Source organism: Ranitomeya imitator, chromosome 1 (assembly GCF_032444005.1).
Source record: "Ranitomeya imitator isolate aRanImi1 chromosome 1, aRanImi1.pri, whole genome shotgun sequence".
Classification (NCBI taxonomy): domain Eukaryota; kingdom Metazoa; phylum Chordata; class Amphibia; order Anura; family Dendrobatidae; genus Ranitomeya; species Ranitomeya imitator.
Genome location: NC_091282.1, coordinates 1,080,884,011 through 1,080,911,476, shown reverse-complemented (window position 1 = coordinate 1,080,911,476; position 27,466 = coordinate 1,080,884,011). Strand labels below are relative to the sequence as shown.

Genomic DNA, 27,466 nt, shown 5'->3' with positions numbered 1-27,466 from the left:
GCACATCAAAGTAATAAAAAGTCACCACAATGTAAAACTGTGTAAAAATCTTTCAGGTTTTATGCAAAAAAAATAAAGTTTTTCTTTTCAAATATAGGGGGTATAGCTCAGTGGTAGAGCATTTGACTGCAGATCAAGAGGTACTTGGTTCAACTCCGAGTGCCCCTTGTACGCACTTTTTCAACAGATTAAACATGCTTTTTTACCTATATGTTCATGGAAGTTTTAGAACCATATGAAGTTGAATTCATGTTTATGTACTTTCTTAATTTGAATACTATTTAAGAAAAGTAGCAAAAAGATCATGTTGATGTGCCTTCTTAATAGGAAAACAACTTAAGAAATGTAGGGAAATGCTTGAGAAATTTTGTCTGAAAAGAAATCTACAAAAGATACATATGGCATATTGGTAGACTCTAAACCCAAGAAATGACTTGTAAAATAAAAATACTTTTGTGTTTCTTTGTACTTTTTGAATTATTGAACTCTGTTTATCAAAGTAAAATGCACATCAAAGTAATAAAAAGTCACCACAATGTAAAACTGTGTAAAAATCTTTCAGGTTTTATGCAAAAAAAAAAAAAGTTTTTGTTTTCTAATATAGAGGGTATATCTCAGTGGTAGAGCATTTGACTGCAGATCAAGAGGTCCTTGGTTCGACTCCGTGTGCCCCTTGTGGACACTTTTTTAACAGATTAATCATGCTTTTTTACCTTTATGTTCATGAAAGGTTTAGAACCATATGAAGTTGAATTCATGTCTATGTACTTTCCTAATGTGGATTCTGATTAAGAAATGTAGCAAAAAGATCATGTTGATGTGCCTTCTTAATATGAAAACAACTTAAGAAATGTATCAAAATGCTCGAGAAATTTTGTCTGAAATGAAAGCTACAACAGATACATGTGGCACATTGGTAGAATCTAAACCCAAGAAATGACTTGTAAAATAAAAATACCTTTGTGTTTCTTTGTACTTTTTGGATTAATGAACTCTGTTTAACAAAGTAAAATGCACATCAAAGTAATAAAAAGTCACCACAATGTAAAACTGTGTAAAAATCTTTCAGTTTTTATGCAAAAAAAGAAAAACATTTTGTTTTCAAATATAGGGGGTAAAGCTCAGTGGTAGAGCATTTGACTGCAGATCAAGAGGTCCTTGGTTCAACTCCGAGTGCCCCCTGTATGCCCTTTTTCAACAGATTAAACATGCTTTTTTACCTATATGTTCATGGAAGTTTTAGAACCATATGAAGCTGAATTCATGTTTATGTACGTTCTTAATTTGATTACTATTTAAGAAAAGTAGCAAAAAGATCATGTTGATGTGCCTTGTTAATATGAAAATAACTTAAGAAATGTAGGAAAATGCTTGAGAAATTTTGTCTGAAATGAAAGCTACAAAAGATACATGTGGCACATTGGTAGAATCTAAACCCAAGAAATGACTTGTAAAATAAAAATACCTTTGTGTTTCTTTGTACTTTTTGAATTAATGAACTCTGTTTAACAAAGTAAAATGCACATCAAAGCAATAAAAATTCACCACAATGTAAAACTGTGTAAAAATCTTTCAGGTTTTATGCAAAAAAAAAAAGTTTTTGTTTTCAAATATAGGGGGTATAGCTTAGTGGTAGAGCATTTGCCTGCAGATCAAGAGTTACCTGGTTCAACTCCAAGTGCCCCCTGCATGCACTTTTTCAACAGATTAAACATGCTTTTTTACCTATATGTTCATGGAAGTTTTAGAACCATATGAAGTTGAATTCATGTTTATGTACTTTCTTAATTTGAATACTATTTAAGAAAAGTAGCAAAAAGATCATGTTGATGTGCCTTCTTAATAGGAAAACAACTTAAGAAATGTAGGGAAATGCTTGAGAAATTTTGTCTGAAAAGAAATCTACAAAATATACATATGGCACATTGGTAGACTCTAAACCCAAGAAATGACTTGAAAAATAAAAATACTTTTGTGTTTCTTTGTACTTTTTGAATTATTGAACTCTATTTATCAAAGTAAAATGCACATCAAAGTAATAAAAAGTCACCACAATGTAAAACTGTGTAAATATCTTTCAGGTTTTATGCAAAAAAAAAAAAGTTTTTGTTTTCTAATATAGAGGGTATATCTCAGTGGTAGAACATTTGACTGCAGATCAAGAGGTCCTTGGTTCGACTCCGTGTGCCCCTTGTGGACACTTTTTTAACAGATTAATCATGCTTTTTTACCTTTATGTTCATGAAAGGTTTAGAACCATATGAAGTTGAATTCATGTCTATGTACTTTCCTAATGTGGATTCTGATTAAGAAATGTAGCAAAAAGATCATGTTGATGTGCCTTCTTAATATGAAAACAACTTAAGAAATGTATCAAAATGCTCGAGAAATTTTGTCTGAAATGAAAGCTACAAAAGATACATGTGGCACATTGGTAGAATCTAAACCCAAGAAATGACTTGTAAAATAAAAATACCTTTGTGTTTCTTTGTACTTTTTGGATTAATGAACTCTGTTTAACAAAGTAAAATGCACATCAAAGTAATAAAAAGTCACCACAATGTAAAACTGTGTAAAAATCTTTCAGTTTTTATGCAAAAAAAGAAAAACATTTTGTTTTCAAATATAGGGGGTAAAGCTCAGTGGTAGAGCATTTGACTGCAGATCAAGAGGTCTTTGGTTCAACTCCGAGTGCCCCCTGTATGCCCTTTTTCAACAGATTAAACATGCTTTTTTACCTATATGTTCATGGAAGTTTTAGAACCATATGAAGCTGAATTCATGTTTATGTACGTTCTTAATTTGATTACTATTTAAGAAAAGTAGCAAAAAGATCATGTTGATGTGCCTTGTTAATATGAAAACAACTTAAGAAATGTAGGAAAATGCTTGAGAAATTTTGTCTGAAATGAAAGCTACAAAAGATACATATGGCACATTGGTAGAATCTAAACCCAAGAAATGACTTGTAAAATAAAAATACCTTTGTGTTTCTTTGTACTTTTTGAATTAATGAACTCTGTTTAACAAAGTAAAATGGACATCAAAGTAATAAAAAGTCACCACAATGTAAAACTGTGTCAAAATCTTTCAGGTTTTATGCAAAAAAAAAAAGTTTTTCTTTTCAAATATAGGGGGTATAGCTCAGTGGTAGAGCATTTGACTGCAGATCAAGAGGTACTTGGTTCAGCTCCGAGTGCCCCCTGTATGGACTTTAACAGATTAAACATGCTTTTTTACCTATATGTTCATGGAAGTTTTAGAACCATATGAAGTTGAATTCATGTTTATGTACTTTCTTAATTTGAATACTATTTAAGAAAAGTAGCAAAAAGATCATGTTGATGTGCCTTCTTAATATGAAAACAACTTAAGAAATGTAGGAAAATGCTTGAGAAATTTTGTCTGAAATGAAAGCTACAAAAGATACATGTGGCACATTGGTAGAATCTAAACCCAAGAAATGACTTGTAAAATAAAAATACCTTTGTGTTTCTTTGTACTTTTTGAATTAATGAACTCTGTTTAACAAAGTAAAATGCACATCAAAGCAATAAAAATTCACCACAATGTAAAACTGTGTAAAAATCTTTCAGGTTTTATGCAAAAAAACAAAGTTTATGTTTTCAAATATAGGGGGTATAGCTCAGTGGTAGAGCATTTGCCTGCAGATCAAGAGTTCCTTGGTTCAACTCCGAGTGCCCCCTGCATGCAATTTAACAGATTAAACATGCTTTTTTACCTATATGTTCATGGAAGTTTTAGAACCATATGAAGTTGAATTCATGTTTATGTACTTTCTTAATTTGAATACTATTTAAGAAAAGTAGGAAAAAGATCATGTTGATGTGCCTTCTTAATAGGAAAACAACTTAAGAAATGTAGGGAAATGCTTGAGAAATTTTGTCTGAAAAGAAATCTACAAAATATACATATGGCACATTGGTAGACTCTAAACCCAAGAAATAACTTGTAAAATAAAAATACTTTTGTGTTTCTTTGTACTTTTTGAATTATTGAACTCTGTTTATCAAAGTAAAATGCACATCAAAGTAATAAAAAGTCACCACAATGTAAAACTGTGTAAAAATCTTTCAGGTTTTATGCAAAAAAAAAAAAGTTGTTGTTTTCTAATATAGGGGGTATAGCTCAGTGGTAGAGCATTTGACTGCAGATCAAGAGGTCCTTGGTTTGATTCCGAGTACCCCCTGTGGACACTTTTTCAACAGATTATTCATGCTTTTTTACCTTTATGTTCATGAAAGGTTTAGAACCATATGAAGTTGAATTCATGTTTATGTACTTTCCTAATGTGGATTCTGATTAAGAAATGTAGCAAAAAGATCATGTTGATGTGCCTTCTTAATATGAAAACAACTTAAGAAATGTATCAAAATGCTCGAGAAATTTTGTCTGAAATGAAAGCTACAAAAGATACATGTGGCACATTGGTAGAATCTAAACCCAAGAAATGACTTGTAAAATAAAAATACCTTTGTGGTTCTTTGTACTTTTTGGATTAATGAACTCTGTTTAACAAAGTAAAATGCACATCAAAGTAATAAAAAGTCACCACAATGTAAAACTGTGTAAAAATCTTTCAGTTTTTATGCAAAAAAAAAAGAAAACATTTTTGTTTTCAAATATAGGGGGTAAAGCTCAGTGGTAGAGCATTTGACTTCAGATCAAGAGGTCCTTGGTTCAACTCCGAGAGCCCCCTGTATGCACTTTTTCAACAGATTAAACATGCTTTTTTACCTATATGTTCATGGAAGTTTTAGAACCATATGAAGTTGAATTCATGTTTATGTACTTTCTTAATTTGAATACTATTTAAGAAAAGTAGCAAAAAGATCATGTTGATGTGCCTTCTTAATATGAAAACAACTTAAGAAATGTAGGAAAATGCTTGAGAAATTTTGTCTGAAATGAAAGCTACAAAAGATACATGTGGCACATTGGTAGAATCTAAACCCAAGAAATGACTTGTAAAATAAAAATACCTTTGTGTTTCTTTGTACTTTTTGAATTAATGAACTCTGTTTAACAAAGTAAAATGCACATCAAAGTAATAAAAAGTCACCACAATGTAAAACTGTGTAAAAATCTTTCAGGTTTTATGCAAAAAAAAAGAAGTTTTTCTTTTCAAATATAGGGGGTATAGCTTAGTGGAAGAGCATTTGACTGCAGATCAAGAGGTACTTGGTTCAACTCCGAGTGCCCCCTGTATGGACTTTTTCAACAGATTAAACATGCTTTTTTACCTATATGTTCATGGAAGTTTTAGAACCATATGAACTTGAATTCATGTTTATGTACTTTCTTAAATTGAATACTATTTAAGAAAAGTAGCAAAAAGATCATGTTGATGTGTCTTCTTAATATGAAAACAACTTAAGAAATGTATCAAAATGCTTGAGAAATTTTGTCTGAAATGAAAGCTACAAAAGATACATGTGGCACATTGGTAGAATCTAAACCCAAGAAATGACTTGTAAAACAAAAATACCTTTGTGTTTCTTTGTACTTTTTGGATTAATGAACTCTGTTTAACAAAGTAAAATGCACATCAAAGTAATAAAAAGTCACCACAATGTAAAACTGTGTAAAAATCTTTCAGGTTTTATGCAAAAAAAAAAAGTTTTTATTTACTAATATAGGGGGAATATCTCAGTGGTAGAGCATTTGACTGCACATCAAGAGGTCCTTGGTTCGACTCCGAGTGCCCACTGTGGACACTTTTTCAACAGATTAATCATGCCTTTTTACCTTTATGTTCATGAAAGTTTTGGAACCATATGAAGTTGAATTCATATTTATGTACTTTCCTAATGTGGATTCTGATTAAGAAGTGTAGCAAAAAGATCATGTTGATGTGACTGGTTAATATGAAAACAACTTAAGAAATGTAGGAAAATGCTCGAGAAATTTTGTCTGAAATGAAAGCTACAAAAGATACATGTGGCACATTGGTAGAATCTAAACCCAAGAAATGACTTGTAAAATAAAAATACCTTTGTGTTTCTTTGTACTTTTTGGATTAATGAACTCTGTTTAACAAAGTAAAATGCACATCAAAGTAATAAAATGTCACCACAATGTAAAACTGTGTAAAAATCTTTCAGCTTTTATGCAAAAAGAAAAAAAAAAAATTTTGTTTTCAAATATAGGGGGTATAGCTCAGTGGTAGAGCATTTGACTGCAGATCAAGAGGTCCTTGGTTCAACTCCGACTGCCCCCTGTATTCACTTTTTCAACAGATTCAACATGCTTTTTTACCTATATGTTCATGGAAGTTTTAGAACCATATGAAGTTGAATTCATGTTTATGTACTTTCTTAATGTGAATTCTGATTAAGAAATGTAGCAAAAAGATCATGTTGATGTGCCTTCTTAATATGAAAACAACTTAAGAAATGTAGGAAAATGCTCGATAAATTTTGTCTGTAATCAAAGCTACAAAAGATACATGTGGCACATTGGTAGAATCTAAACCCAAGAAATGACTTGTAAAATAAAAATACCTTTGTGTTTCTTTGTACTTTTTGGATTAATGAACTCTGTTTAACAAAGTAAAATGCACATCAAAGTAATAAAAAGTCCCCACAATGTAAAACTGTGTAAAAATCTTTCAGTTTTTATGCAAAAAAAAAGAAAAACATTTTGTTTTCAAATATAGGGGGTAAAGCTCGGTGGTAGAGCATTTGACTGCAGATCAAGAGGTCCTTGGTTCAACTCCGAGTGCCCCCTGCATGCACTTTTTTCAACAGATTAAACATGCTTTTTTACCTATATATTCATGGAAGTTTTAGAACCATATGAAGTTGAATTCATGTTTATGTACTTTCTTAATTTGAATACTATTTAAGAAAAGTAGCAAAAAGATCATGTTGATGTGCCTTCTTAATAGGAAAACAACTTAAGAAATGTAGGGAAATGCTTGAGAAATTTTGTCTGAAAAGAAATCTACAAAATATACATATGGCACATTGGTAGACTCTAAACCCAAGAAATGACTTGTAAAACAAAAATACCTTTGTGTTTCTTTGTACTTTTTGAATTATTGAACTCTGTTTATCAAAGTAAAATGCACATCAAAGTAATAAAAAGTCACCACAATGTAAAACTCTGTAAAAATCTTTCAGGTTTTATGCAAAAAAAAAAAAGTTTTTGTTTTCTAATATAGGGGGTATAGCTCAGTGGTAGAGCATTTGACTGCAGATCAAAAGGTCCTTGGTTCGACTCCGAGTGCCCTCTGTGGACACTTTTTCAACAGATTAATCATGCTTTTTTACCTTTAAGTTCATGAAAGGTTTAGAACCATATGAAGTTGAATTCATGTTTATGTACTTTGCTAATGTGGATTCTGATTAAGAAATGTAGCAAAAAGATCATGTTGATGTGCCTTCTTAATATAAAAACAACTTAAGAAATGTATCAAAATGCTCGAGAAATTTTGTCTGAAATGAAAGCTACAAAAGATACATGTGGCACATTGGTAGAATCTAAACCCAAGAAATACATAGTAACATAGTAACATAGTAACATAGTTAGTAAGGCCGAAAAAAGACATTTGTCCATCCAGTTCAGCCTATATTCCATCATAATAAATACCCAGATCTACGTCTTTCTACAGAACCTAATAATTGTATGATACAATATTGTTCTGCTCCAGGAAGACATCCAGGCCTCTCTTGAACCCCTCGACTGAGTTCGCCATCACCACCTCCTCAGGCAAGCAATTCCAGATTCTCACTGCCCTAACAGTAAAGAATCCTCTTCTATGTTGGTGGAAAAACCTTCTCTCCTCCAGACGCAAAGAATGCCCCCTTGTGCCCGTCACCTTCCTTGGTATAAACAGATCCTCAGCGAGATATTTGTATTGTCCCCTTATATACTTATACATGGTTATTAGATCGCCCCTCAGTCGTCTTTTTTCTAGACTAAATAATCCTAATTTCGCTAATCTATCTGGGTATTGTAGTTCTCCCATCCCCTTTATTAATTTTGTTGCCCTCCTTTGTACTCTCTCTAGTTCCATTATATCCTTCCTGAGCACCGGTGCCCAAAACTGGACACAGTACTCCATGTGCGGTCTAACTAGGGATTTGTACAGAGGCAGTATAATGCTCTCATCATGTGTATCCAGACCTCTTTTAATGCACCCCATGATCCTGTTTGCCTTGGCAGCTGCTGCCTGGCACTGGCTGCTCCAGGTAAGTTTATCATTAACTAGGATCCCCAAGTCCTTCTCCCTGTCAGATTTACCCAGTGGTTTCCCGTTCAGTGTGTAATGGTGATATTGATTCCCTCTTCCCATGTGTATAACCTTACATTTATCATTGTTAAACCTCATCTGCCACCTTTCAGCCCAAGTTTCCAACTTATCCAGATCCATCTGTAGCAGAATACTATCTTCTCTTGTATTAACTGCTTTACATAGTTTTGTATCATCTGCAAATATCGATATTTTACTGTGTAAACCTTCTACCAGATCATTAATGAATATGTTGAAGAGAACAGGTCCCAATACTGACCCCTGCGGTACCCCACTGGTCACAGCGACCCAGTTAGAGACTATACCATTTATAACCACCTTCTGCTTTCTATCACTAAGCCAGTTACTAACCCATTTACACACATTTTCCCCCAGACCAAGCATTCTCATTTTGTGTACCAACCTCTTGTGCGGCACGGTATCAAACGCTTTGGAAAAATCTAGATATACCACGTCCAATGACTCACCGTGGTCCAGTCTATAGCTTACCTCTTCATAAAAACTGATTAGATTGGTTTGACAGGAGCGATTTCTCATAAACCCATGCTGATATGGAGTTAAACAGTTATTCTCATTGAGATAATCCAGAATAACATCCCTCAGAAACCCTTCAAATATTTTACCAACAATAGAGGTTAGACTTACTGGCCTATAATTTCCAGGTTCACTTTTAGAGCCCTTTTTGAATATTGGCACCACATTTGCCTGCGGAACAGACCCTGTCGCTATAGAGTCACTAAAAATAAGAAATAATGGTTTATCTATTACATTACTTAGTTCTCTTAGTACTCGTGGGTGTATGCCATCCGGACCCGGAGATTTATCTATTTTAATCTTATTTAGCCGGTTTCGCACCTCTTCTTGGGTTAGATTGGTGACCCTTAATATAGGGTTTTCATTGTTTCTTGGGATTTCACCTAGCATTTCATTTTCCACCGTGAATACCGTAGAGAAGAAGGTGTTTAATATATTAGCTTTTTCCTCGTCATCTACAACCATTCTTTCCTCACTATTTTTTAAGGGGCCTACATTTTCAGTTTTTATTCTTTTACTATTGATATAGTTGAAGAACAGTTTGGGATTAGTTTTACTCTCCTTAGCAATGTGCTTCTCTGTTTCCTTTTTGGCAGCTTTAATTAGTTTTTTAGATAAAGTATTTTTCTCCCTATAGTTTTTTAGAGCTTCAATGGTGCCATCCTGCTTTAGTAGCGCAAATGCTTTCTTTTTACTGTTAATTGCCTGTCTTACTTCTTTGTTTAGCCACATTGGGTTTTTCCTATTTCTAGTCCTTTTATTCCCACAAGGTATAAACCGCTTACACTGCCTATTTAGGATGTTCTTAAACATTTCCCATTTATTATCTGTATTCTCATTTCAAATGACTTGTAAAATAAAAATACCTTTGTGTTTCTTTGTACTTTTTGAATTAATTAACTCTGTTTAACAAAGTAAAATGCACATCAAAGTAATAAAAAGTCACCACAATGTAAAACTGTGTAAAAATCTTTCAGTTTTTATGCAAAAAAAAAAGAAAAAAAGTTTGTTTTCAAATATAGGGGGTAAAGCTCAGTGGTAGAGCATTTGACTGCAGATCAAGAGGTCCTTGGTTCAGCTCCGAGTGCCCCCTGTATGCACTTTTTCAACAGATTAAACATGCTTTTTTACCTATATGTTCATGGAAGTTTTAGAACCATATGAAGTTGAATTCATGTTTATGTACTTTCTTAATTTGAATACTATTTAAGAAAAGTAGCAAAAAGATCATGTTGATGTGCCTTCTTAATATGAAAACAACTTAAGAAATGTAGGAAAATGCTTGAGAAATTTTGTCTGAAATGAAAGCTACAAAAGATACATGTGGCACATTGGTAGAATCTAAACCCAAGAAATGACTTGTAAAATAAAAATACCTTTGTGTTTCTTTGTACCTTTTGAATTAATGAACTCTGTTTAACAAAGTAAAATGCACATCAAAGTAATAAAAAGTCACCACAATGTAAAACTGTGTGAAAATCTTTCAGGTTTTATGCAAAAAAAAAAAAGTTTTTATTTTCAAATATGGGGGGTATAGCTCAGTGGTAGAGCATTTGACTGCAGATCAAGAGGTACTTGGTTCAACTCCGAGTGCCCCCTGTATGCACTTTTTCAACAGATTAAACATGCTTTTTTACCTATATGTTCATGGAAGTTTTAGAACCATATGAAGTTGAATTCATGTTTATGTACTTTCCTAATGTGGATTCTGATTAAGAAATGTAGCAAAAAGATCATGTTGATGTGCCTTCTTAATATGAAAACAACTTAAGAAATGTAGGAAAATGCTCGAGAAATTTTGTCTGAAATGAAAGCTACAAAAGATACATGTGGCACATTGGTAGAATCTAAACCCAAGAAATGACTTGTAAAATAAAAATACCTTTGTGTTTCTTTGTACTTTTTGGATTAATGAACTCTGTTTAACAAAGTAAAATGCACATCAAAGTAATAAAAAGTCACCACAATGCAAATCTGTAAAAATCTTTCAGCTTTTTTTTGCAAAAAAAAAAAAAAAAAAAAAAAATTTTGTTTTCAAATATAGGGGGTAAAGCTCAGTGGTAGAGCATTTGACTGCAGCTCAAGAGGTCCTTGGTTCAACTCCGAGTGCCCCCTGTATTCACTTTTTCAACAGATTAAACATGCTTTCTTACCTATATGTTCATGGAAGTTTTAGAACCATATGAAGTTGAATTCATGATTATGTACTTTCTTAATGTGGATTCTGATTAAGAAATGTAGCAAATAGATCATGTTGATGTGCCTTCTTAATATGAAAACAACTTAAGAAATGTAGGAAAATGCTTGAGAAATTTTGTATGAAATGAAAGCTACAAAAGATACATGTGGCACATTGGTAGAATCTAAACCCAAGAAATGACTTGTAAAATAAAAATACCTTTGTGTTTCTTTGTACTTTTTGAATTAATGAACTCTGTTTAACAAAGTAAAATGCACATCAAAGTAATAAAAAGTCACCACAATGTAAAACTGTGTAAAAATCTTTCAGGTTTTATGCAAAAAAAATAAAGTTTTTCTTTTCAAATATAGGGGGTATAGCTCAGTGGTAGAGCATTTGACTGCAGATCAAGAGGTACTTGGTTCAACTCCGAGTGCCCCCTGTATGCACTTTTTCAACAGATTAAACATGCTTTTTTACCTATATGTTCATGGAAGTTTTAGAACCATATGAAGTTTAATTCATGTTTATGTACTTTCTTAATTTGAATACTATTTAAGAAAAGTAGCAAATAGATCATGTTGATGTGCCTTCTTAATATGAAATCAAGTTAAGAAATGTAGGAAAATGCTTGAGAAATTTTGTCTGAAATGAAAGCTACAAAAGATACATGTGGCACATTGGTAGAATCTAAACCCAAGAAATGACTTGTAAAATAAAAATACCTTTGTGTTTCTTTGTACTTTTTGAATTAATGAACTCTGTTTAACAAAGTAAAATGCACATCAAAGCAATAAAAATTCACCACAATGTAGCACTGTGTAAAAATCTTTCAGGTTTTATGCAAAAAAAAAAAAAGTTTTTGCTTTCAAATATATGGGGTATAGCTCAGTGGTAGAGCATTTGACTGCAGATCAAGAGGTCCTTGGTTCAACTCCGAGTGCCCCCTGCATGCACTTTTTCAACAGATTAAACATGCCATTTTACCTATATGTTCATGGAAGTTTTAGAACCATATGAAGTTGAATTCATGTTTATGTACTTTCTTAATTTGAATACTATTTAAGAAAAGTAGCAAAAAGATCATGTTGATGTGCCTTCTTAATAGGAAAACAACTTAAGAATTGTAGGAAAATGCTTGAGAAATTTTGTCTGAAATGAAAGCTACAAAAGATACATGTGGCATATTGGTAGACTCTAAACCCAAGAAATGACTTGTAAAATAAAAATACCTTTGTGTTTCTTTGTACTTTTTGAATGAATGAACTCTGTTTATCAAAGTAAAATGCACATCAAAGTAATAAAAAGTCACCACAAAGTAAAACTGTAAAAATCTTTCAGGTTTTATGCAAAAAAAAAAAAGTTTTTATTTACTAATATAGGGGGAATATCTCAGTGGTAGAGCATTTGACTGCAGATCAAGAGGTCCTTGGTTCGACTCCGAGTGCCCACTGTGGACACTTTTTCAACAGATTAATCATGCTTTTTTACCTTTATGTTCATGAAAGTTTTAGAACCATATGAAGTTGAATTCATATTTATGTACTTTCCTAATGTGGATTCTGATTAAGAAATGTAGCAAAAAGATCATGTTGATGTGCCTTCTTAATATGAAAACAACTTAAGAAATGTAGGAAAATGCTTGAGAAATTTTGTCTGAAATGAAAGCTACAAAAGATGCATGTGGCACATTGGTAGAATCTAAACCCAAGAAATGACTTGTAAAATAAAAATACCTTTGTGTTTCTTTGTACTTTTTGGATTAGTGAACTCTGTTTAACAAAGTAAAATGCACATCAAAGTAATAAAAAGTCACCACAATGTAAAACTGTGTAAAAATCTTTCCGTTTTTATGCAAAAAAAAAGAAAAAGTTTTTGCTTTCAAATATAGGGGGTAGGGTTGAGCGAAACGGGTCGTTCATTTTCAAAAGTCGCCGACTTTTGGCAATGTCGGGTTTCATGAAACCCGATCCGACCCCTGTGCGGGGTCGGCCATGCGGTACGCGACTTTCGCGCCAAAGTCGCGTTTCAATGACGCGAAAAGCGCCATTTCTCAGCCAATGAAGGTAAACGCAGAGTGTGGGCAGCGTGATGACATAGGTCCTGGTCCCCACCATCTTAGAGAAGGGCATTGCAGTGATTGGCTTGCTGTCTGCGGCGTCACAGGGGCTATAAAGGGGCGTTCCCGCCAACCGCCATGTTACTGCTGCTGATCTGAGCTTAGGGAGAGGTTGCTGCCGCTTCGTCAGAAGCAGGGATAGCGTTAGGCAGGGTCCATTAACCACCAAACTGCTTGTGCTGTAGCGATTTCCACTGCCCAACACCACCTTCGGTGTGCAGGGACAGTGGAAGCTACATTTTTTTTTCCCCTCAGCGCTGTAGCTCATTGAGCTGCCCTAGAAGGCTCCCTGATAGCTGCATTGCTGTGTGTACGCCGCTGTGCAAACCAACTGCTTTTTTGAAAGCACAAATCCTCTTGTTCCTTCCTTTCTGCACAGCTATCTTTTTTGTTTGTACACACTTTTTATTTAATTTGTGCATCAGTCCACTCCTTATTGCTGCCTGCCATACCTGGCTGAGATTACTGCAGGGAGATAGTAATTGAAGGACACTCCCTGTTTTTTTTTTTTTTTGTGGGAGATTAAGATTGACATTTCTGCTAGAGTGCCATCCCTGTGTGTGCCATCTCTCACTCAGTGGGCCATAGAAAGCCTATTTATTTTTTTGCTTGATTTGGGTTATAAAATCTACCTGAAAAAATCACTACATCAATCAGTGGGAGAAAAATATTGGCCTCAGGGCTTGTGTGCCACTCTTGACTCCTGTGTGTGCCATCTCTCAGTCAGTGGGCCATAGAAAGCCTATTTATTTTTTTGCTTGATTTTAGTTCTAAAATCTACCTGAAAAAATCACTACATCAATCAGTGGGAGAAAAATATTGGCCTCAGGGCTTGTGTGCCACTCCTGACTCCTGTGTGCATCATCACTCACTCAGTGGGCCATAGAAAGCCCATTTTTTTTTTTTTGCTTTATTTGGGTTCTAAATTCTACCTGAAAAAATCAATAAATCAATCAGTGGGAAGTTATTTATTGGCCTTTGGGCTTGTGTGCCAGTCCTAAGCGTGCCATCTCTCTCTCAGATAGTGGGCCATAGAAAGCCTATTTATTATTTTTTTTATTGGGTTTATAAATTTTCCCTGGAACAAAAAAAAAAAAGTGGGAGATTAATATTGGCCTCTGGGCTTGTGTGCCAGTCCTGAGCGTGCCATCTCTCTCACAAATAGTGGGCCATAGAAAGCCTATTTATTTTTTTGCTTGATTTGGGTTCTAAAATCTACCTGAAAAAATCACTACATCAATCAGTGGGAGAAAAATATTGGCCTCAGGGCTTGTGTGCCACTCCTGACTCCTGTGTGCATCATCACTCACTCAGTGGGCCATAGAAAGCCCTTTTTTTTTTTTTTGCTTTATTTGGGTTCTAAATTCTACCTGAAAAAATCAATAAATCAATCAGTGGGAGATTAATATTGGACTTTGGGCTTGTGTGCCAGTCCTAAGCGTGCCATCTCTCTCTCTCAGATAGTGGGCCATAGAAAGCCTATTTATTATTTTTTTTATTGGGTTTATAAATTTTCCCTGGAACAAAAAAAAAAAAGTGGGAGATTAATATTGGCCTCTGGGCTTGTGTGCCAGTCCTGAGCGTGCCATCTCTCTCACAAATAGTGGGCCATAGAAAGCCAATTTATTTTTTTTTGGTTTTATAAATTCTCCCTGAAAAACAAAAGGGAGATTAATATTGGCCTTTGGGCTTGTGTGCCAGTCCTAAGCGTGCCATCTCTCTCTCTCTCTCAGATAGTGGGCCATAGAAAGCCTATTTATTATTTTTTTTATTGGGTTTATAAATTTTCCCTGGAACAAAAAAAAAAAAGTGGGAGATAAATATTGGCCTCTGGGCTTGTGTGCCACTCCTGACTCCTGTGTGCATCATCTCTCACTCAGTGGACCATAGAAAGCCTTTTTTTGTTTTATTTGTTTTCTAAATTCTCCCTGAAAAAATCATTTTATTTTATTTGGTTTCTAAATTCTTCCTGAAAAAATCATTTTATTCTATTATTTTTTTTTCCTAAAGTCTCCCTGAAAAAAAAAAAAAAACAAATCAGTGGGAGATTAATATTGCCCTTTCTGCTTGTGTGCCAGTCTTGACTCCTGGGTGTGCCATCTCTCTCTCTCTCTCCAATTGTGGGCCATAGAAAGCCTATTATTTTTTTAGCTTGATTTGGGTTCCAAAATCTACCTGAAAAAATCACTACATCAATCAGTGGGAGATAAATATTGGCCTCTGGGCTTGTGTGCCACTCCTGACTCCTGTGTGCGTCATCTCTCACTCAGTGGGCCATAGAAAGCCTTTTTTTGTTTTATTTGTTTTCTAAATTCTCCCTGAAAAAATCATTTTATTTTATTTGGTTTCTAAATTCTTCCTGAAAAACAAAAGGGAGATTAATATTGGCCTTTGGGCTTGTGTGCCAGTCCTAAGCGTGCCATCTCTCTCTCTCTCTCAGATAGTGGGCCATAGAAAGCCTATTTATTATTTTTTTTATTGGGTTTATAAATTTTCCCTGGAACAAAAAAAAAAAAGTGGGAGATAAATATTGGCCTCTGGGCTTGTGTGCCACTCCTGACTCCTGTGTGCATCATCTCTCACTCAGTGGACCATAGAAAGCCTTTTTTTGTTTTATTTGTTTTCTAAATTCTCCCTGAAAAAATCATTTTATTTTATTTGGTTTCTAAATTCTTCCTGAAAAAATCATTTTATTCTATTATTTTTTTTTCCTAAAGTCTCCCTGAAAAAAAAAAAAAACAAATCAGTGGGAGATTAATATTGCCCTTTCTGCTTGTGTGCCAGTCTTGACTCCTGGGTGTGCCATCTCTCTCTCTCTCTCCAATTGTGGGCCATAGAAAGCCTATTATTTTTTTAGCTTGATTTGGGTTCCAAAATCTACCTGAAAAAATCACTACATCAATCAGTGGGAGATAAATATTGGCCTCTGGGCTTGTGTGCCACTCCTGACTCCTGTGTGCGTCATCTCTCACTCAGTGGGCCATAGAAAGCCTTTTTTTGTTTTATTTGTTTTCTAAATTCTCCCTGAAAAAATCATTTTATTTTATTTGGTTTCTAAATTCTTCCTGAAAAAATCATTTTATTCTATTATTTTTTTTTCCTAAAGTCTCCCTGAAAAAAAAAAAAAAACAAATCAGTGGGAGATTAAGATTGCCCTTTCTGCTTGTGTGCCAGTCTTGACTCCTGGGTGTGCCATCTCTCTCTCTCTCTCCAATTGTGGGCCATAGAAAGCCTATTATTTTTTTTAGCTTGATTTGGCTTCCAAAATTTACCTGAAAAAATCACTACATCAATCAGTGGGAAATAAATATTGGCCTCTGGGCTTGTGTGCCACTCCTGACTCCTGTGTGCGTCATCTCTCACTCAGTGGGCCATAGAAAGCCTTTTTTTGTTTTATTTGTTTTCTAAATTCTCCCTGAAAAAATCATTTTATTTTATTTGGTTTCTAAATTCTTCCTGAAAAAATCATTTTATTCTATTTTTTTTTCCTAAAGTCTCCCTGAAAAAAAAAAAAAACAAATCAGTGGGAGATTAATATTGCCCTTTCTGCTTGTGTGCCAGTCTTGACTCCTGGGTGTGCCATCTCTCTCTCTCTCTCCAATTGTGGGCCATAGAAAGCCTATTATTTTTTTAGCTTGATTTGGGTTCCAAAATCTACCTGAAAAAATCACTACATCAATCAGTGGGAGATAAATATTGGCCTCTGGGCTTGTGTGCCACTCCTGACTCCTGTGTGCGTCATCTCTCACTCAGTGGGCCATAGAAAGCCTTTTTTTGTTTTATTTGTTTTCTAAATTCTCCCTGAAAAAATCATTTTATTTTATTTGGTTTCTAAATTCTTCCTGAAAAAATCATTTTATTCTATTATTTTTTTTTCCTAAAGTCTCCCTGAAAAAAAAAAAAAAACAAATCAGTGGGAGATTAAGATTGCCCTTTCTGCTTGTGTGCCAGTCTTGACTCCTGGGTGTGCCATCTCTCTCTCTCTCTCCAATTGTGGGCCATAGAAAGCCTATTATTTTTTTTAGCTTGATTTGGCTTCCAAAATTTACCTGAAAAAATCACTACATCAATCAGTGGGAAATAAATATTGGCCTCTGGGCTTGTGTGCCACTCCTGACTCCTGTGTGCGTCATCTCTCACTCAGTGGGCCATAGAAAGCCTTTTTTTGTTTTATTTGTTTTCTAAATTCTCCCTGAAAAAATCATTTTATTTTATTTGGTTTCTAAATTCTTCCTGAAAAAATCATTTTATTCTATTTTTTTTTCCTAAAGTCTCCCTGAAAAAAAAAAAAAAAAAATCAGTGGGAGATTAATATTGCCCTTTCTGCTTGTGTGCCAGTCTTGACTCCTGGGTGTGCCATCTCTCTCTCTCTCTCCAATTGTGGGCCATAGAAAGCCTATTATTTTTTTAGCTTGATTTGGGTTCCAAAATCTACCTGAAAAAATCACTACATCAATCAGTGGGAGATAAATATTGGCCTCTGGGCTTGTGTGCCACTCCTGACTCCTGTGTGCGTCATCTCTCACTCAGTGGGCCATAGAAAGCCTTTTTTTGTTTTATTTGTTTTCTAAATTCTCCCTGAAAAAATCATTTTATTTTATTTGGTTTCTAAATTCTTCCTGAAAAAATCATTTTATTCTATTATTTTTTTTCCTAAAGTCTCCCTGAATAAAAAACAAAAAACAAATCAGTGGGAGATTAATATTGCCCTTTCTGCTTGTGTGCCAGTCTTGACTCCTGGGTGTGCCATCTCTCTCTCTCTCTCTCTCCAATTGTGGGCCATAGAAAGCCTATTATTTTTTTAGCTTGATTTGGGTTCCAAAATCTACCTGAAAAAATCACTACATCAATCAGTGGGAGATAAATATTGGCCTCTGGGCTTGTGTGACACTCCTGACTCCTGTGTGCGTCATCTCTCACTCAGTGGGCCATAGAAAGCCTTTTTTTGTTTTATTTGTTTTCTAAATTCTCCCTGAAAAAATCATTTTATTGTATTTGGTTTCTAAATTCTTCCTGAAAAAATCATTTTATTCTATTATTTTTTTTTCCTAAAGTCTCCCTGAAAAAAAAAAAAATCAAATCAGTGGGAGTTTAATATTTACATTTGTGCTTAAGTGACAGTCCTGCGTGTGTGGCATCTCTCTCATTTGTTGCCACCAACAACAGAGTGTGTAACATTGTGCCTGATTTTCGTTGTGGTCTCACTCACCTGTAAAGGGGTAGCTAAATCATACTGAAGTTATAGCTCACCGTGTAATTTGTGTGACAGCAACAAATACCGTTAGTTTGTTTACGTTTTTAAAACAATGAGGAAGTCTGGTGGAAGAGGTCGTGGCCGGGGGCGTTCATTGTCAGCTGGTAATGAGGGTAGTGGTAGTGGTGGAGCATCAACTGGTCGTGGGAAAAAAAATATTGCACCTAAGTCTGGAGCTGTGGAGCCAGGTTCGTCGTCAGGCTACACAAGGCCTCGAACGCTCCCTTTTCTGGGAGTAGGAAAACCGCTTTTAAAGCCGGAGCAGCAAGAGCAAGTTTTGGCTTATCTTGCTGACTCAGCCTCTAGCTCTTTTGCCTCCTCTCGTGAAACTGGTAAATGTCAAAGCAGCGCGTCGTTAGTGGATGTTCACGGTCAGGGACAAGTCGCTTCCTTGTCCTCTTCAGCAAAAACAACAACAGAGAAGAATGCAGCAGGCGACACAACGGGTTACTCCATGGAGCTCTTTACACATACCGTCCCTGGCTTAGAAAGTGAAGCAGTTAACAGTCCATGCCCATTACAAGTTGAATCTGACATGGAGTGCACTGATGCACAGCCACAGCCAGACTACTATGCTGGTCCTTTGACTCAGACCACAACATTGCCCTCGCAGGGTAATGATCAAGAATCAGACCCTGATGAGACTATGTTGCCCCATCACGAACGCTATACCACCGACCGACACGGTGACACAGACGAAGTTGCACACGAGCTACAAGAAGAGGTAATAGATGACCCAGTTCTTGACCCCGATTGGCAGCCATTGGGGAAACAGGGTGCAGGCGGCAGCAGTTCTGAAGCGGAGGAGGAGGGGCCGCAGCAGGCATCAACATCGCAACAGGTTCCATCTGCCGGGCCCGTATCTTGCCCAAAATGCGTGGCAAAGCCAAAACCTGTTGGAGGACAGCGTGGCCATCCGGTTAAAGCTCAGTCTGCAATGCCTGAAAAGGTATCCGATGCTAGAAAGAGTGCAGTCTGGCATTTTTTTAAACAACATCCAATTGATCAGCGCAAAGTCATCTGTCAAAAATGTTCAACTACCTTAAGCAGAGGACAGAATCTGAAAAGTCTCAATACAAGTTGCATGCATAGACATTTAACCACCATGCATTTGCAAGCCTGGACTAACTACCAAACGTCCCTTAAGGTTGTAGCACCCTCGGCCAATGAAGCTAGTCAGCAACGCAACATCCCTTCCGGCAGTGTAGGGCCACCATCTTCCTCACCACCTGCAGTATCTGTGCAGGTTTCTTTGCCAGGCCAAAGCAGTCAGGGTCAGTGAATCACCAGTTTCGTAGTAGGAAACACTGCATCTAGGACACCGGCGGCAACAATACCATCTCCCACCGTCTCTCAGTCTGCCATGTCCACCGGCACCCCCGCTAGTTCCACGATCTCCAGCTCTCCAGTCCAGCTCACCCTACATGAGACTATGGTTAGAAAAAGGAAGTACTTAGCCTCGCATCCGCGTACACAGGGTTTGAATGCCCACATAGCTAGACTAATCTCGTTAGAGATGATGCCCTACCGGTTAGTTGAAAGCGAAGCTTTCAAAGCCCTGATGGACTACGCTGTACCATGCTACGAGCTACCCAGTCGACACTTTTTTTTCCAGAAAAGCCATCCCAGCCCTCCACCAGCATGTTAAAGAGCGCACCGTCCATGCACTCAGGCAATCTGTGAGCACAAAGGTGCACCTGACAACAGATGCATGGACCAGTAGGCATTGCCTGGGACGTTACATGTCCATCACGGCACACTGGGTAAATGTGGTGGATGCAGGGTCCACAGGGGACAGCAAGTTTGGGACAGTTCTGCCTAGCCCACGGTCTAGGAAACAGTTGGCTGTAGCCGTTCGCACCCCCTCCTCCTCCTCTTCGTCCTCCTGCAGAAGCGAGAGCTCGTCCACAGACCGCAGTCGCACAACCACTCCATCCCCAGCTGCCACTGTTGCACACCAGGTCTCCCATTATGGGGCAGCTACTGGCAAACGTCAGCAGTAGGGTTGAGCGAAACGGGTCGTTCATTTTCAAAAGTCGCCGACTTTTGGCAAAGTCGGGTTTCATGAAACCCGATCCGACCCCTGTGCGGGGTCGGCCATGTGGTACGCGACTTTCGCGCCAAAGTCGCGTTTCAATGACACGAAAAGCGCCATTTCTCAGCCAATGAAGGTAAACGCAGAGTGTGGGCAGCGTGATGACATAGGTCCTGGTCCCCACCATCTTAGAGAAGGGCATTGCAGTGATTGGCTTGCTGTCTGCGGCGTCACAGGGGCTATAAAGGGGCGTTCCCGCCGACCGCCATGTTACTGCTGCTGATCTGAGCTTAGGGAGAGGTTGCTGCCGCTTCGTCAGAAGCAGGGATAGCGTTAGGCAGGGTCCATTAACCACCAAACCGCTTGTGCTGTAGCGATTTCCACTGCCCAACACCACCTTCGGTGTGCAGGGACAGTGGAAGCTACATTTTTTTTTTTCCCCCTCAGCGCTGTAGCTCATTGGGCTGCCCTAGAAGGCTCCCTGATAGCTGCATTGCTGTGTGTACGCCGCTGTGCAAACCAACTGCATTTTTCAAAGCACAAATCCTCTTGTTCCCTCCTTTCTGCACAGCTATCTTTTTTGTTTGTACACACTTTTTATTTAATTTGTGCATCAGTCCACTCCTTATTGCTGCCTGCCATACCTGGCTGAGATTACTGCAGGGAGATAGTAATTGAAGGACACTCCCTGTTTTTTTTTTTTTTTGTGGGAGATTAAGATTGACATTTCTGCTAGAGTGCCATCCCTGTCTGTGTCATCTCTCACTCAGTGGGCCATAGAAAGCCTATTTATTTTTTTGCTTGATTTGGGTTATAAAATCTACCTGAAAAAATCACTACATCAATCAGTGGGAGAAAAATATTGGCCTCAGGGCTTGTGTGCCACTCTTGACTCCTATGTGTGCCATCTCTCACTCAGTGGGCCATAGAAAGCCTATTTATTTTTTTGCTTGATTTTGGTTCTAAAATCTACCTGAAAAAATCACTACATCAATCAGTGGGAGAAAAATATTGGCCTCAGGGCTTGTGTGCCACTCCTGACTCCTGTGTGCATCATCACTCACTCAGTGGGCCATAGAAAGCCCATTTTTTTTTTTGCTTTATTTGGGTTCTAAATTCTACCTGAAAAAATCAATAAATCAATCAGTGGGAGATTAATATTGGCCTTTGGGCTTGTGTGCCAGTCCTAAGCGTGCCATCTCTCTCTCTCAGATAGTGGGCCATAGAAAGCCTATTTATTTTTTTGCTTGATTTTGGTTCTAAAATCTACCTGAAAAAATCACTACATCAATCAGTGGGAGAAAAATATTGGCCTCAGGGCTTGTGTGCCACTCATGACTCCTGTGTGCATCATCACTCACTCAGTGGGCCATAGAAAGCCCATTTTTTTTTTGCTTTATTTGGGTTCTAAATTCTACCTGAAAAAATCAATAAATCTATCAGTGGGAGATTAATATTGGCCTTTGGGCTTGTGTGCCAGTCCTAAGCGTGCCATCTCTCTCTCTCAGATAGTGGGCCATAGAAAGCCTATTTATTTTTATTTTTTTTTATTGGGTTTATAAATTTTCCCTGGAAAAAAAAAAAAAAGTGGGAGATTAATATTGGCCTCTGGGCATGTGTGCCAGTCCTGAGCGTGCCATCTCTCTCACAAATAGTGGGCCATAGAAAGCCTATTTATTTATTTTTTTTTGGTTTTATAAATTCTCCCTTAAAAAAAAAGGGAGATTAATATTGGCCTTTGGGCTTGTGTGCCAGTCCTAAGCGTGCCATCTCTCTCTCTCTCTCAGATAGTGGGCCATAGAAAGCCTATTTATTATTTTTTTTATTGGGTTTATAAATTTTCCCTGGAACAAAAGAAAAAAGTGGGAGATAAATATTGGCCTCTGGGCTTGTGTGCCACTCCTGACTCCTGTGTGCGTTATCTCTCACTCAGTGGGCCATAGAAAGCCTTTTTTTTGTTTTATTTGTTTTCTAAATTCTCCCTGAAAAAATCATTTTATTTTATTTGGTTTCTAAATTCTTCTTGAAAAAATCATTTTATTCTATTATTTTTTTTTCCTAAAGTCTCCCTGAAAAAACAAAAACAAAAAACAAATCAGTGGGAGATTAATATTGCCCTTTCTGCTTGTGTGCCAGTCTTGACTCCTGGGTGTGCCATCTCTCTCTCTCTCTCCAATTGTGGGCCATAGAAAGCCTATTATTTTTTTAGCTTGATTTGGGTTCCAAAATCTACCTGAAAAAATCACTACATCAATCAGTGGGAGAAAAATATTGGCCTCAGGGCTTGTGTGCCACTCTTGACTCCTATGTGTGCCATCTCTCACTCAGTGGGCCATAGAAAGCCTATTTATTTTTTTGCTTGATTTTGGTTCTAAAATCTACCTGAAAAAATCACTACATCAATCAGTGGGAGAAAAATATTGGCCTCAGGGCTTGTGTGCCACTCCTGACTCCTGTGTGCATCATCACTCACTCAGTGGGCCATAGAAAGCCCATTTTTTTTTTGCTTTATTTGGGTTCTAAATTCTACCTGAATAAATCAATAAATCAATCAGTGGGAGATTAATATTGGCCTTTGGGCTTGTGTGCCAGTCCTAAGCGTGCCATCTCTCTCTCTCAGATAGTGGGCCATAGAAAGCCTATTTATTTTTATTTTTTTTTATTGGGTTTATAAATTTTCCCTGGAAAAAAAAAAAAAGTGGGAGATTAATATTGGCCTCTGGGCATGTGTGCCAGTCCTGAGCGTGCCATCTCTCTCACAAATAGTGGGCCATAGAAAGCCTATTTATTTATTTTTTTTTGGTTTTATAAATTCTCCCTTAAAAAAAAAAAGGGAGATTAATATTGGCCTTTGGGCTTGTGTGCCAGTCCTAAGCGTGCCATCTCTCTCTCTCTCTCAGATAGTGGGCCATAGAAAGCCTATTTATTATTTTTTTTATTGGGTTTATAAATTTTCCCTGGAACAAAAGAAAAAAGTGGGAGATAAATATTGGCCTCTGGGCTTGTGTGCCACTCCTGACTCCTGTGTGCGTTATCTCTCACTCAGTGGGCCATAGAAAGCCTTTTTTTGTTTTATTTGTTTTCTAAATTCTCCCTGAAAAAATCATTTTATTTTATTTGGTTTCTAAATTCTTCTTGAAAAAATAATTTTATTCTATTATTTTTTTTTCCTAAAGTCTCCCTGAAAAAACAAAAACAAAAAACAAATCAGTGGGAGATTAATATTGCCCTTTCTGCTTGTGTGCCAGTCTTGACTCCTGGGTGTGCCATCTCTCTCTCTCTCTCCAATTGTGGGCCATAGAAAGCCTATTATTTTTTTATCTTGATTTGGGTTCCAAAATCTACCTGAAAAAATCACTACATCAATCAGTGGGAGATAAATATTGGCCTCTGGGCTTGTGTGCCACTCCTGACTCCTGTGTGCGTCATCTCTCACTCAGTGGGCCATAGAAAGCCTTTTTTTGTTTTATTTGTTTTCTAAATTCTCCCTGAAAAAATCATTTTATTTTATTTGGTTTCTAAATTCTTCCTGAAAAAATCATTTTATTCTATTTTTTTTTTTCCTAAAGTCTCCCTGAAAAAAAAACAAAAAAAACAAATCAGTGGGAGATTAATATTGCCCTTTCTGCTTGTGTGCCAGTCTTGACTCCTGGGTGTGCCATCTCTCTCTCTCACTCCAATTGTGGGCCATAGAAAGCCTATTATTTTTTTAGCTTGATTTGGGTTCCAAAATCTACCTGAAAAAATCACTACATCAATCAGTGGGAGATAAATATTGGCCTCTGGGCTTGTGTGCCACTCCTGACTCCTGTGTGCGTCATCTCTCACTCAGTGGGCCATAGAAAGCCTTTTTTTGTTTTATTTGTTTTCTAAATTCTCCCTGAAAAAATCATTTTATTTTATTTGGTTTCTAAATTCTTCCTGAAAAAATTATTTTATTCTATTATTTTTTTTTCCTAAAGTCTCTCTGAAAAAAAAACAAAAAACAAACAAATCAGTGGGAGATTAATATTGCCCTTTCTGCTTGTGTGCCAGTCTTGACTCCTGGGTGTGCCATCTCTCTCTCTCTCTCCAATTGTGGGCCATAGAAAGCCTATTTTTTTTTAGCTTGATTTGGGTTCCAAAATCTACCTGAAAAAATCACTACATCAATCAGTGGGAGATAAATATTGGCCTCTGGGCTTGTGTGCCTCTCCTGACTCCTGTGTGCGTCATCTCTCACTCAGTGGGCCATAGAAAGCCTTTTTTTGTTTTATTTGTTTTCTAAATTCTCCCTGAAAAAATCATTTTATTTTATTTGGTTTCTAAATTCTTCCTGAAAAAATCATTTTATTCTATTATTTTTTTTTCCTAAAGTCTCCCTGAAAAACAAAAAACAAAAAACAAATCAGTGGGAGATTAATATTGCCCTTTCTGCTTGTGTGCCAGTCTTGACTCCTGGGTGTGCCATCTCTCTCTCTCTCTCCAATTGTGGGCCATAGAAAGCCTATTATTTTTTTAGCTTGATTTGGGTTCCAAAATCTACCTGAAAAAATCACTACATCAATCAGTGGGAGATAAATATTGGCCTCTGGGCTTGTGTGCCACTCCTGACTCCTGTGTGCGTCATCTCTCACTCAGTGGGCCATAGAAAGCCTTTTTTTGTTTTATTTGTTTTCTAAATTCTCCCTGAAAAAATCATATTATTTTATTTGGTTTCTAAATTCTTCCTGAAAAAATCATGTTATTCTATTATTTTTTTTTCCTAAAGTCTCCCTTAAAAAAAAAAAAATCAAATCAGTGGGAGATTAATATTTACATTTGTGCTTAAGTGACAGTCCTGCGTGTGTGGCATCTCTCTCATTTATTGCCACCAACAAGAGTGTGTAACATTGTGCCTGATTTTCGTTGTGGTCTCACTCACCTGTAAAGGGGTAGCTAAATCATACTGAAGTTATAGCTCACCGTGTAATTTGTGTGACAGCAACAAATACCGTTAGTTTGTTTACGTTTTTAAAACAATGAGGAAGTATGGTGGAAGAGGTCGTGGCCGGGGGCGTTCATTGTCAGCTGGTAATGAGGGTAGTGGTAGTGGTGGAGCATCAGCTGGTCGTGGGAAAAAAAATATTGCACCTAAGTCTGGAGCTGTGGAGCCAGGTTCGTCGTCAGGCTACACAAGGCCTCGAACGCTCCCTTTTCTGGGAGTAGGAAAACCGCTTTTAAAGCCGGAGCAGCAAGAGCAAGTTTTGGCTTATCTTGCTGACTCAGCCTCTAGCTCTTTTGCCTCCTCTCGTGAAACTGGTAAATGTCAAAGCAGCGCGTCGTTAGTGGATGTTCACGGTCAGGGACAAGTCGCTTCCTTGTCCTCTTCAGCAAAAACAACAACAGAGAAGAATGCAGCAGGCGACACAACGGGTTACTCCATGGAGCTCTTTACACATACCGTCCCTGGCTTAGAAAGTGAAGCAGTTAACAGTCCATGCCCATTACAAGTTGAATCTGACATGGAGTGCACTGATGCACAGCCACAGCCAGACTACTATGCTGGTCCTTTGACTCAGACCACAACATTGCCCTCGCAGGGTGCTGATCAAGAATCAGACCCTGATGAGACTATGTTGCCCCATCACGAACGCTATACCACCGACCGACACGGTGACACAGACGAAGTTGCACACGAGCTACAAGAAGAGGTAATAGATGACCCAGTTCTTGACCCCGATTGGCAGCCATTGGGGGAACAGGGTGCAGGCGGCAGCAGTTCTGAAGCGGAGGAGGAGGGGCCGCAGCAGGCATCAACATCGCAACAGGTTCCATCTGCCGGGCCCGTATCTTGCCCAAAACGCGTGGCAAAGCCAAAACCTGTTGGAGGACAGCGTGGTCATCCGGTTAAAGCTCAGTCTGCAATGCCTGAAAAGGTATCCGATGCTAGAAAGAGTGCAGTCTGGCATTTTTTTAAACAACATCCAATTGATCAGCGCAAAGTCATCTGTCAAAAATGTTCAACTACCTTAAGCAGAGGACAGAATCTGAAAAGTCTCAATACAAGTTGCATGCATAGACATTTAACCACCATGCATTTTATAAGCCTGGACTAACTACCAAACGTCCCTTAAGGTTGTAGCACCCTCGGCCAATGAAGCTAGTCAGCAACGCAACATCCCTTCCGGCAGTGTAGGGCCACCATTTCCCGCACCACCTGCAGTATCTGTGCAGGTTTCTTTGCCAGGCCAAAGCAGTCAGGGTCAGGGAATCACCAGTTTCGTAGTAGGAAACACTGCATCTAGGGCACCGGCGGCAACAATACCATCTCCCACCGTCTCTCAGTCTGCCATGTCCACCGGCACCCCCGCTAGTTCCACGATCTCCAGCTCTCCAGTCCAGCTCACCCTACATGAGACTATGGTTAGAAAAAGGAAGTACTTAGCCTCGCATCCGCGTACACAGGGTTTGAAAGCACACATAGCTAGACTAATCTCATCAGAGATGATGCCCTACCGGTTAGTTGAAAGCGAAGCTTTCAAAGCCCTGATGGACTACGCTGTACCACGCGACGAGCTACCCAGTCAACACTTTTTTTCCAGAAAAGCCATCCCAGCCCTCCACCAGCATGTTAAAGAGCGCATCGTCCATGCACTCAGGCAATCTGTGAGCACAAAGGTGCACCTGACAACAGATGCATGGACCAGTAGGCATGGCCAGGGACGTTACGTGTCCATCACGGCACACTGGGTAAATGTGGTGGATGCAGGGTCCACAGGGGACAGCAAGTTTGGGACAGTTCTGCCTAGCCCACGGTCTAGGAAACAATTGGCTGTAGCCGTTCGCACCCCCTCCTCCTCCTCTTCGTCCTCCTGTAGAAGCAAGAGCTCGTCCACAGACCGCAGTCGCACAACCACTCCATCCGCAGCTGCCACTGTTGCACACCAGGTCTCCCATTATGGGGCAGCTACTGGCAAACGTCAGCAGGCTGTATTGGCTATGAAGTGTTTGGGCGACAACAGACACACCGCGGAAGTTCTGTCCGAGTTCTTGCAGAAAGAAACGCAGTCGTGGCTGGGCACTGTAGATCTTGAGGCAGGCAAGGT

At 37.8% G+C, this 27,466-nt stretch overlaps 5 non-coding genes across 5 annotated transcripts; all 5 read left to right on the top strand.

The window, feature by feature from the left end:
* The first annotated feature begins 4,138 nt into the window (after positions 1–4,138).
* On the top strand, positions 4,139–4,210 carry TRNAC-GCA (transfer RNA cysteine (anticodon GCA)). Its single transcript has one exon. It is a non-coding gene; the product is annotated as a tRNA-Cys (tRNA).
* Positions 4,211–6,169: 1,959 nt separating this feature from the next.
* Positions 6,170–6,241, top strand: TRNAC-GCA (transfer RNA cysteine (anticodon GCA)). The gene has a single exon. It is a non-coding gene; the product is annotated as a tRNA-Cys (tRNA).
* Positions 6,242–7,185: 944 nt separating this feature from the next.
* TRNAC-GCA (transfer RNA cysteine (anticodon GCA)) lies at positions 7,186–7,257 on the top strand. The gene has a single exon. It is a non-coding gene; the product is annotated as a tRNA-Cys (tRNA).
* A 3,082-nt stretch (positions 7,258–10,339) lies between these two features.
* TRNAC-GCA (transfer RNA cysteine (anticodon GCA)) lies at positions 10,340–10,411 on the top strand. The gene has a single exon. It is a non-coding gene; the product is annotated as a tRNA-Cys (tRNA).
* A 950-nt stretch (positions 10,412–11,361) lies between these two features.
* On the top strand, positions 11,362–11,433 carry TRNAC-GCA (transfer RNA cysteine (anticodon GCA)). Its single transcript has one exon. It is a non-coding gene; the product is annotated as a tRNA-Cys (tRNA).
* Positions 11,434–27,466: the final 16,033 nt, after the last annotated feature.